This window comes from Hippopotamus amphibius, chromosome 3 (genome assembly GCF_030028045.1).
Source record: "Hippopotamus amphibius kiboko isolate mHipAmp2 chromosome 3, mHipAmp2.hap2, whole genome shotgun sequence".
NCBI classification, from domain to species: domain Eukaryota; kingdom Metazoa; phylum Chordata; class Mammalia; order Artiodactyla; family Hippopotamidae; genus Hippopotamus; species Hippopotamus amphibius.
The window spans coordinates 17,557,940-17,570,731 of record NC_080188.1 but is presented as its reverse complement, the minus strand read 5'-3'; positions in this window follow the sequence as shown (position 1 = coordinate 17,570,731).

Sequence of the window (12,792 nt, the reverse complement as noted above, 5' to 3'; positions counted from 1 at the left end):
AATCCAAATTCCAATAGGCTTTTTATGAACCTTGACAACTTGATCCTAAAACTTAAATGATAAAACAAATTGCCAAGAATAAGAAGAACAAAGTGTGGAAACTTGCTGTAATAGATATTAAAACTTAATATAAAGCTTCAGTTATAAGAGAGTATAATGCTGGCATGGCGGTTGACAGAGAGATGAGTGGAACAGAACAGAAAGCTCAGGTATAGATAATACACAGGTGGAAACTTGACATATGATAGTTGTAGCAAGTCAGATCAATGGGCAAAGGAGAGGGTATTTCACAAATGGTGCCAGGATATGGAGCTTTTCCATGTGGGAAAATGTGAAAGTTGGATCCCTATTTTATATCAAATGCAAAAATCAATTCCGGATATATTAAGGAACAAACTGTGAAAAGCAAAACTTTTAAAATATTAGAAAAGAATATAAGAAAATATCCTAATGATTTGAAATATAGAAAGATGTCATAAATAAGATATAAAAAAATACATGTACACCAAAAACACAAGAAAAAAATTGTGAATTGATTGTTGTAAAGAGAAGGATAGAAACTGGAAGAAGATTCGAAACATATACATACCTGATAAGAGTTAACATTTATAATAATAATAATAATAATCTCTTCTGAACGAATAAAAAGACAAAATCTTGGTATAAAAATAGCAAAAGACATAAAGAGGCATTTCAGGAGAGAAAACACAAATGGCCAATAAACATATGAAAAGATATTTAACCTCCATACTAATCAAGGAAATACAAATTACAGCCACTTAGGAGGATTGAGTATACCAATGACCCCAAGTTTTCATGCTTCCCTGTGTCCACACTCTTTGGCCCTCCCTTACCGAATCTGGACTTGACCATGTCCAACCTGACAATAGCAAACCTACTGCAAGCAGAGCTTGTATAAGCACTTGTGTATTTCTGCTCTTTCTCTTGCTCTTTTGTCTTATCCATGAGGACAGGTCTAAACTCTGCTGCTGAAAAGTGAGAGACCCATGGAACAGAGCTGAATCATGAGGCCATCCTAGTCCAGCCAATGCACTGATGACCTGACAGTTGTCTGCAGGCCATGAGCAAACCCAGGTGAGAGCAACAGAGCCTGGCTCAGATCGGCAGAACCATCCAGCCTAACCTTGACTAGTGAGAAATAATAAATGGGTATTGTTTTAAGACATTAAATTTTGGGATAGTTAGTATGTGGCAACATCTAGCTTTGTACTGTTTTACAGCCATCAGACTGGCAAAATTAAGAAGTCTGACAACGTCAAGAATTAGCAGGAATATAAAGCAATGGGAACTCCTAACTCACTAGTGGCACAAACTAGCATAAGCACTTCGGAAAATAATGTCCCGTTATCTTATAAAGATGAAAATACCTCATGGCCCAGCAGTTACATTCCTGTTGTGTGTGTGTCTCCATGTGCACCTTAGAAAAATGCACATTCCAGAGATGTGTATAAGAATATTCATAGCAACACTGTATATAATAGCAAAAAAGGCAAAGGATCCAAGTGTCTGACATCATAAAGGACACATAATCTGTAGTAATTACATAAAATGGAGTAGTGAAGGTGAATAAACTAAAGCAAAATGTGTCAATATGGATTAATCTTACAAACATAATATTGAGTGAAAAAAGCAAGTGGCAGAATAATACAAGCAATAGGATACTGTTTATATAAAATTCAAAGAGGTACAAAACTAAATATACTGTTTAGAGATACATACAAATGTAGTAAAATTATTGTGAAATTCAGCACGGCGGCTTCATTGGGGAAGGAAGAAAGATTTCAACAGTTTTGATAATATTCTGTTTCTTAAGCTGGGTTGGTAGGTACATATATATCCATTTTATTAATCTTTGTCTTGTATACTATACATCCATTTAGAAGAATTTATCTATCTCCCTGTGTCCCTATCTATCTATCTACCTATCTATGTCTCCCTATCTCTCTATCATCTATCTCTCTATCATCTATCTATCTATCTATCTATCATCTATCTATCTATCATCATCATCTATCTATCATCTATCTACCTATCTGCCTACTTGTCTATCTACCTACCTGTCTATCTAAGGAAGGAACCACTCTTTAAGACATAAAAAGTAAAGAGAGAGAGAGTTGGACGCATGCATCTATTACTATGTCCACACCATTGTTGTCAGGTGTATAGAGCAGAGTCCAGGGGATCTCACTAACACTGTCCTTTGATGTCCTCACCAGGGAAAAATGATGGGTATATGCTTTGTTTCCCACAATTTTTTTCAAATCGACAGTTTCCCAAATATTTTATTTTGTTATTTTAAGCACGTGCCCTTTCATGGTGACCCCTGATGACATTTTCTGAGCACATGAGCAGCGGCTGCTTCCTGCACTCACACTGATGTGGAAAAGCAGATGACTGTTAACCACCTGGAAGGATGAATGCAAAGAGACAATGGGGATGAAACACAGGAGAGCTGCAATTCTCTCCAGGGTCCAAATCATTCCCCGATGTAAGAGAGCCTTTTCGGAGGTTAGGACTGCTTTTCATTTGCAATCAATCAGTTGATATCTACCATAAACCTTGAAATGTGCTGGGTGATTAGGATACAAAAACATCTAAGTACACAGCCAAGAGAAGTGAAAACATATACCCACACCACACATATACAGGAATGTTCATAGCAGCATTATTCATAATAGCAAAAATAATGGAAACAACCCAAATGTCTGTCAACAGAAGAATGGATAAACAAAATGTGGTACATGACAATAGAATATTATTGTCATAGAAAGAAATGAAGTACTGAAACGTGGATGAATCTTGAAAACATTATCCCTGATGAAAGAAGCCAGACACACGCTGTATGATTCCACTGATAGGAACTGAACGTCCAGAAAAGGTAATTGAACAGAGACAGAAAGTAGATTCTATGGTTATCAGAGATGGTGATAACCAGGGTGGGTGATGGGAGGGACTGCTAATGGGTGAGGGGTTTCTTTTAGAGGTGATGCAAATGTCCTGGAATCAGATAGTGGTGGCACAACTTTGTGACTATATTACAAGCTACTGAGTTGTAGACGTTAACAGATAAATTTTACGATATGTGAATTATGACTAACAGAAAAAGCTAACCTACTTTGTTAGGCAGGAGAATGGTTCCTGGTGATGGTGGAGGCAAGTGGTGGAAGAGCGAGCGAGAGGAGTTTGGGGTTCTGATCATTTCTGTTTCTTGATCTGGGGGCTGGTTACATGGCTCGGTTCACTTTGAGTTAGGACAGCACCCTCGAGTAAACATTTTTTGATGTATGTTGTTATGGGTTGCATTGTGCTCCTCGAAAAGATATGTTCAGCTCCTGCTACCTCAGAATGTGACCTTATTTAGTAATAGAGTCGTTGCAGATGTAATTAGTTAGCATGAGGTCACACTAGAGTACAGCGTGACCTTAATCCAGTATGACTGGTGTCCTAGAAGAAGAGGAGAGAAAGACACACAGGCAACACAGCCGTGGGGAGGTGGAGGCAGAGAGTAGAGAATGACTGCCACAAACCAAGGGACGTCTGGGACTCCCAGAAGCTGGGAGAGGCAAAGAAGGGTCCTCGATAGAGGCTCAGAGGAAGCATGGCCCTGCTAACACCTTGATTTCAGATGTCTAGCCTCTGGAACTGTGAGAAAATAAATTTCTGTTATTGTAAGCCACTGTTTGTGGTATCTTGTTACAGCAGCCCTAGCAAACTAAAACATATATTATGAATAAAATCTTCAGAATTAAAGGGGAAAAAAGAGCATATAAGGCTCATTTGTTCATCAAATAGAAGTTACCATAAACGGAGCACGGAGGCAGTGCTTCCTGTAGCTGGTGAGATCAGGGAAGTCCTCTCTGAGGGGCAGACGCTTGAGCCGAATTTTGAAGCCGTGATAGGAGTTTGCCAGGTGTGAAAGGAAGAACTGTCACCGCACTGCCACTGCTCCTTGACATGTGAAGCTAATATTTTAGTGATGGTGACAGGTAGAAAACAAACAAATGAACACATAACAGATGACAAATTATGGTAATTATAACACAAACCTCCGTGTGCTGAGAGCATTCCCATGTCTCTGGATGGGTAGGAGCTGTATCACAGGCGGGTTCCCCTCTGCAGCCTGGTGTCTGAAGATCACTGGTAGAGTGGATGGGCCACCAGACAGGGAAGCGTGATCGCTTTGTTTCCACCCTAGTGCTGTGTGTCTTGAGCAGGTCTTCTCACTTCTCTGAACCTCATTTCCTACATTTGAAAAAAAGAGATGGCAGGAAAAGTGTGTATCTAAAATCCATTCTCATTCTAATTTGGTGAAATAAGTGTTTTTACAGTCATCCCTCTGACTCCTCAGGTTCTGCATCTACAGATTCAACCAACCACGGATTAAAAATATTTGAAAAAAAATTTCCAGAAAGTTTTAAAAAGCAAAATCTGAATTTGCTACATGCCCAGCAACTATATACATAACATTTATGTTGCATGTATAATGATTGGCACAGCTTTACATTGTATTAGGTATTATGAGGAACCTAGAGATGATTTAAAGTATATGGGAGGATGCGTGCAGGTTACATGCAGACACTATGCCACTCTATACAATGGACTTGAGCATCCTCAAGTCTGGTATCCGGGAGGGACCTGGAAACCAATACCCCATGGATATCGAGGGATGACTATATAAAGAACCACGTAGTTTGGTTACTTAAAGCTGGATCCATGAGACAGTAGTAGGACAACTCTAATTACGAAAGTTTCACAGTACTCCACGTGGATTTTTTTTTTTTAACATGGTTAAATTGAGCGATAATATCTACTACAAAGAAACAGAGCTGCAGTCTGTGGCCTTACCTTTTTCAGACTGGAGAAAGCGTGCTAATTCACCATACAATGAGGAGAGAATTTAGCCCTAGGGACAGCTCCATTCTTGCATTTATCTCTGTTTTCTTTGCAACCCTGTCCTTACTGGAATTGCTTCCATTGCTCACCTACCTCTTTGGCTATGGAAACAGAGATGAATGTTCAAAGCCAGCCTAGAGAAGGGGAATGAGAGGGCAGCTCTCAGGTACTGAAAGAACTCCAGACTTGGGGTTAGAAACCTGGGTTCAAATTTCACTTCTCTCACCTTCAGCCATGAGACGCAGAGCGAGTGTTATACTCTCTGAGCCTCACTTTCCTCGTCCACAATGGGACTGAAAATACATTCCTCACGTGGTAGTTGTGAAGATTAAATTCACTCATGCATTCATCAAATATTTATGGAGCACCGACTATATCTATCTATTCCTATCCAAATACACACACACACATATGTACATATAGCTCTATCTATCTATCATCTATCTATCTATCCGGCACTGCAGTTATAGCAGCGAGAAGACAATGTAATTCATGGTACTCAACTTCAAGGAGGTTTTTTTGTTTATTTTTTTTTAAGATTTTTTTTTTGATGTGGACCATTTTTAAAGTCTTTACTGAATTTTTTACAATATTGCCTCTGTTTTATGTTTTGGTTTCTTGGTTGTGAGGTATGTGGGATCTTAGCTCCCCAACCAGGGATCGAACCTGCACCCCCTGCATTGGAAGGTGAGGTCTTAACCACTGGACCACCAGAGAAGTCCCAATGGGTTTTTAGTACAGAGGAGAAGACAGGTATTGAATAAGAAGTAAGGAGTGCAATGAATGATACTAACTTCTGACTTGACTTGGAAAATAAGTAGAAGTCATCTTGTTGAAAACAAAAGTGGTAGGAGGCAGGAAGAGTATTCAATATGGGAGCACGTAGGATGATTCGGAGCTTTTTGCTGATGTTGGCTGAATCAAGTGAAGAAGTGGGTGATGGGACTGAAATAAATGTGGATTAGGTAAGATCATAGCTCAGAGGCAATTTTTCTTTGAAATGTGTCACTTGGCAAGTTTCCTCACAAACATGAGCCAAAATTTCATTTAACTTTTTTCAGATATGAACAAAGAACCATAAAGTAAGCTGATTTTTATGCTTCCTTTTCCAGAACACAGAACACTTAGCAACACTCAGAGTAATATGTCTTTCATATCTCTCTTGTGGTCTGAACCATGTCATATTTTTATTACATCTCAACCTTCTTCTGAAAATCTGAATAACGTAATTGGTCTTCCTCAAACAGAATTTCTTAAGCGTCTGTAGCGCCTTTGCGGTCATTAAAATCACACAACTTCTGCAAAGATACAAGTTGTCTAGCTTGGTGGATATCACGTGTATACTGCCATTTATCAAAGCTTATTATTAAACTAAATAAGGGGCAAAAGAGAGGTGCTGTAGCCAAAACATTAAGGTGTCAATGCCAGTGATGAGAGAAAATGTGGATTTTGCACTTAAAGCAAAATTTTAAAAATACTATTTGGTAAACTCTCTGGACATTATCAACATATTCTGCTTTTCCCCATTATGCCATCCAATATGGCCACCATTTGCCACATGATTTGAAATTGATTTAATGGGGATGAGGGCAGGGGAGGGAAGGATTGGGAGTTTGGGATTAGCAGAAGCAAACTATTATATATAGGACAGATCAACAACAAAGTCCTACTGTATAGCACAGGGAACGATATGCAATATCCTGTGATAAGCCATAGTGGAAAAGAATATGAAAAAGAATGTATATATGTGTATAACTGAGTCACTTTGCTGTACAGAAGAAATTAAACACAACACAGTAAATCAACTATACTTCAATAAAATTTTAAAAAATTGATTTAAGTTAAAACAAATTTTAACATTCAGTTCTCATTCTCACTAGCCGCACTTGAAGTGTTCTGTAGCCACACGTGGCTGGTGGTGAGCGTATTTGACTGCAGATGTGGAATATTTTTGTCATTACCAAAAGTACTTTTGGACAGCACTGCCTTAGAAGTTCTATTAAGCAAAAAGAACTGTGATGCATACTCATCAAGCCTGGAAGAAATGGGTTTCCTTTATTCCTAGAGGAACATTAAGAATCTTTACAGCCACTTCTGGAAATGCATCCTTTAAAAGATAGATATGCAGCTAATGGTTAATGAACAAGACTGTTTCTCATGCTGTTATTATAGAAATTAATTAAGGTAGATGCTCACGGCAAGAGAATAGTTAATGGTCTACAGTCACCAAAATCATGTTTTTAGAGAACTTTTAATGACATGAGAAAATGCTAATGATACTAGTTAAAAAAAAATACAATAAGATACCCAAATGTACTCAACATGGTAATTTCTTAGCAATTAGCTTATGTTGGCTTTTTCAATTTTTTCACATTTTTTCCCAATGAGCATGAACTATTTGGTTGCTAGAGAAAAAGAAGGGTTTTGGTTTTTTTTTAAGTACAAATGTTTGAGGTTTAGAGCACATAGTTAAATAAAATCCAAAGCAAAAAGCAAGTCATTGGTGAATTGCTTTTCTGTTTCAATGGTAAATTGAAAGGTAGGTGCTGTTAAAAGCATTTTGATGGCACTCTCAAGGTCTGGAATCTGTCTGTCTGTGTTCGTTCTTGTTACTCATCAGGGATCTAATAAGTGTGATTTAGAAGATAAGTGGGTGGGCTGGTGGTGTTGAGGAAGGTGATAATAAAGCAAATTACAACACGCCAGGCCATCTGCAAACCGCAAGGAGGAAACCGTTCCAAACACAGAGAAACTGAAATGTCACAGCATAAAAAGCAAATTAGTTTAAAACCGCACTTTCCTTCAGTTAAAATGATCAAGGCATTTAAAAAGTCATTTTCTTACCTTTGATGATTTTAAAATTAAACTCAACTTTTTGCAAGTAATTTTGATACAATCAGCTTTTTCAAGTCCTTTCTCAACACTCAGGCAGTTCTTCCCTATCAGTTTGCAGATGAATCAGCCTAGCTGAAATTTTAGCAACTTTATAAATGCATCCTAATGTCACACACTGTACCTTATACATATATTTATAATATGCATACACATATATAATAATTTATAGAAAGACAAATGAAATACGTGCATGTGTAAGTATTTTAATATTAGCTATTATAATATATCAAACTTTATATAATTTTGCCCAACCTTTTCTTTTCCATGACTGTATCACATACATGGACATTTTGTAGTTATCTAGCGAATCTGAACAAGCAGTCAATTGAGAACATTTGCAAGGGGCTGACTTAACGGTTAAATTCTTAGTGAAAAATAGAAATACTTAAATGTAAAAATGGACACTATAAAACTCTTTGAGGAAAACATAGGAAAAACTCTCTTCGACATAAATCACAGCAAGATCTTTTTTTGACCTACCTCCTAGAGTAATGAAAATAAAACCAAAAATAAACAAATGGGACCTAGTTAAACTTAAAAGCTTTTGCACAGCAAAGAAAACCATAAACAAGACAAAAAGACAGTTCTGATAGTGGGAGAAAATATTTGCAAACAGACCAACTGACAAGGAATTAACCTCCAAAATATACAAATAGCTCATTCAGCTCAATATCAAAAAACCAAAAAACGCAATCAAAAAAATAGGCAGAAGACCTAAATAGACATTTCTCCAAAGAAGACATACAGATGGCCAAGAGGCATATGAAAAGATGTTAGACATCACTAATTATTAGAGAAATGCAAGTCAAAACTACAATGAGGTATCACCTCACACCAGTCAGAATGGGCATCATCAAAAAATCTACAAATGCTGAAGAGGGTGTGGAGAAAAGGGAAACCTCCTGTACTGTTGGTGGGAATGTGAATTGATACAGCCACCATGGAGAACAGTAGGAGGTTCCTTAAAAAAATAGAACTACTATATGATCCAGCATATACCCTGAGAAAACCATAATTCAAAAAAGACACGTGCATCCCAGTGTTCATGGCAGCACTATTTACAATAGCCGGACATGGAAACAACCTAAATGTCCATCTACAGATGAATGGATAAAGAAGATGTGGTACACATATACAGTGGAATACTTCTCAGCCATAAAAAGGAATGAAATTGGGTCTTTTGTAGAAATGTGGATGGACCTAGAGTCTGTCAGACAGAGTGAAGTAAGTCAGAAAGAGGAAAACAAATGTCGTATATTAATGCATATATGTGGAATCTAGAAAAATAGTATAGATGAACCTATCTGCAGGGCAGGAATAAAGACGTAGATGTAGTAAACTGATGTGTGGCCACAAGGAGGGAAAGGGAGAGTGGGATGAATCGGGAGATTAGGTTTGACATAAATACACTACCATGTGTAAAATAGATATCTAGTGGTAACCTGCAGTATAGCACAGGGAGCTCAGCTCGGTGCTCTTTGATGACCTAGATGGGTGGGATGGGGGTGTGGGGGTGTGAGGGAGGTCCAAGAGGGAGGGGATATATGTGTACATGTGGCTGATTCACTTTGTCGTACAGCAGAAACTAACACAACATTGTAAAGCAATTACACTCCAATAAAAAAATTAAAAACATAAAAATACTTATGCGAGGACTGAGAATCAATCAGTGACTTATAATCATCTGGCTGAGACCAGTACATTGGCTTTTGAGCTGGAGAATGGGAAAGGCGTAATTTTAGGCTGGGGGGACACCTCTGGAGTAGGGGAAGAATTGGAAGAGAGTGAATTATACAATGTGTGAAGGCACTAAAAGCAAAGTTCATGCATTTTGCAATGTTGTCCAAAACTATGGTGGATGCCACGATCCTAAAAATCATCTTGCCATGGCCCATATATGTTAGTCTCCTTGGAGTGCTCTGCAGACCACACAAAGGACCCTTCTATCAACTGAGAGCTTGCCAAGTCACCTTTGGTTTACTTGATGATCAAATAATTTAAAACTTTTACATTAATCCCCCTGTGGAGATGTTCATTGCATTTCAGAGTACTGTCAGCCCTCTGTATCTACAGCTTCTGCACCCATGGATTCAACCAAACTGGGAGGAAAATATTAGAAAAAAATTCCAGAAAGTTCCAAAAAGTAAAACTTAAATTTCACACTGGCAACTATTTGCATAGCATTTACATTGTATTAGGTATTATGAGTAATCAAGAGATGCTTAAAAGTATAAGAAAGGATGTGTGTAAGTTATACGCAAATACGACACCATGTATATAAGGGACTTGAGCATCCTTGGATTTTGGTAACCATGGGTGGGCGTGAGGGGCTTGAACCAATCCCCTGCAAAGATGTTGGAGACTCTATTTCGATTTTGCATCTAAAACAATATTACAATATTCCCTCTTCCTCTCCCCCCATTTGGCTGCTAACTGCTTAAGAAGGGTCTAGGAATAGATTTCTCCAGGTGACATTTCTATCTACTATTTTCCTCCTTCACGTCCATGACCAGACTGCCTGTCACTTCTGACAGTCCTCAACTCCAAGAGAGGGAATTAAAATGCAAACTGACTTAAGTTTCCAAACGTTAATTTTGAATGTAAAGCTTTAATCAGCAAGATGCAGGTGTTAGAAATATTGGAACTGATCTTTTCATCATGCTTCCAACTCAGAAATTATGATGAGGTTCATTAGAGAAAAAAGCATCATTCATCTGTCTTTATTTCCCTGGAACTTCGCATAACAATCTTGGCTTAGATTGTCATTTAAATTTACATAGCACCGCTGAATTCATTCACATCACAAAGAAAGTCTAAGATATTATGTCAACACATTTACTGAGTATGTAATGAGTACATGGCCAGTGCCAGACTGCAATGACAGACTACAGTGACAGATATAACCAGCTTCAGCATTTGCAGACTTATGTCATTTTTCCTATGAATTTTATGACACAATATAGAGATTGTCCTACTTCAAATTCCCTGGGAGAGAGAGAATGGGGGAGGGAGGGTCCGGTCAGTGCACCTGTATCTTTATTTTGGTCCCTGCACCAGTACTGATGATGAGTGGAGTCTCTGAAAGTTATAAATGCCTTTTCAGGACTCTGTGATCCCTTGCTGGTCTAAACCCTCAACATCACCTTTGGTGCTGTTCAAAGGTTGCTCTTAATTCATGCTTACACACCCAGACATTATTTCCAAAGTAAAACCCATGGGGCTGTAAACTCAAGAGGTTTACTGTCTTGCCTCTCTCCACTAACCCTCCAAGAGCCATTGTATGGACGCTGAGTTACCCAGCTGTTTCCTACTGCTGATATGACAAGTTACAACAAATTTAGCAACTTACACAACACAAATTTATTATCTTAGAGTTTTGTAGGGTGAATGTTGGAAATGGGTCTCACTGGGCTTTGTTTCTTTCTGGAGGCTCCAGGAAAGAATCTGATTCCATGCTATCTCGAGGTTGTAGAGGCCTCCTACGTTCTTTGGCTCATGGCTTCCTTCTCTCTTCAAAGCCAGCAACATTGCATCTCTCTGTGTCTTTCTTCCATAGTCAAATACTCCTGACTTTATCGTTCAGCCTCCTTTTTCCGTGTTTAAATCCCTTCTGACGACATTGGGCCCGCCCAGGTAACCCAGGATAATCTCTCTGTTTTAGAGGCAGTTGATTAGCAATCTTAATTCCATCTGCAATTTTAATTCCTCTTTGCCATGAAACCTAATATATTCATAGGTTTCAGGGATTAGAACTTGGCCATCTTTGCGAGGTCATTATTCTGCCTAGTACACTAGCTCAGACTCTCTTCCCTCAGGGTCATCTTCTCTTTGAAGCCTATTTCAGTCTTTCTTACTGTGGCAGGTAGGCTCTTAGAGACCCATCCATGATTTCTGTCTCCTGGTATTCATGCCTTTGTATAATTTCCTCCCATTGAGTGTGGGAGGGACCCGTGACTTACTTCCAACCAATAGGATGGCAATGGCAGTGGAATAGCATGCCCATGATTATATTCTGTAGGATTATAACTTTCATCCTGATACAGACTCTCTCTGTTGCCTTCCAGTTTACACACTTTGATAAAGCAAGTGGCCATGTTGGGGAGGCCCCCATGGCAAGGAACAGAGGGCCAACATGCCACAAAGAACTGAATCCAACCAACAACCACATGAATATGAAAGTGGATTTTCCCCACTTGAGTCTTCAGATAAGACCCCACTCAGTCAACACTTTGATTGCAGCCTCATGAGAGACCCTGAAGCAGAGGATCTGATTAAGTCCTACCTGGATTCCAGACCCACAGAAACTATGAGATAATAAATGTGTGCTGTTTTAAGGCACTAGCTGTGTGGTAGTTTTGTTACACAGCAATAGGTATCTAATACACTTGCCAAAGGGCCTCAGTGGGGGAATATCCTAGTCCATAAAATGGTTGCTCATAATATTGAACCTCAAAAGTGTAGCTTGAAGGGTAGGTGGTTGTTACTCTAGGTGTGACTCTGAGATTGTTAGAAATGCAAAAACCCAGGCTCCATCCCAGACCTACTAAATCAGAATCTGAATTTTGACCAGATCCTCAGGTGTTTTATATACTCACATTCAAGTTTTAGAAATATGGGGATCCTGTTCTCCCCAAGAGGCTCCCCTCTGTGAACCTGCCTACCACCTTTGTGGTTACTAGCCCTGCAACCCACAGGGGTTGGAGGGCACCTTGGTTCAGGCCACAGAAGTCTAGTCACAGCCGTATCCTAGGTCAGGTTACCCCTTCCATGCTAATAGGGAATATCTATTTCAAAAGGACTTATTCCCTTAACATCCAGGCAGAGAATGTGCTGGTATCCTTTTTTTTTTTTTTTTAATTTTATTTATTTATTATTTTTTGGGGGGTACACCAAGTTCAATCATCTGTTTTTATACACATATCCCCGTATTCCCTCCCTCGAATCCCCCCCCTCCTCGAGTCCCCCCCACCCTCCTCATCCTAG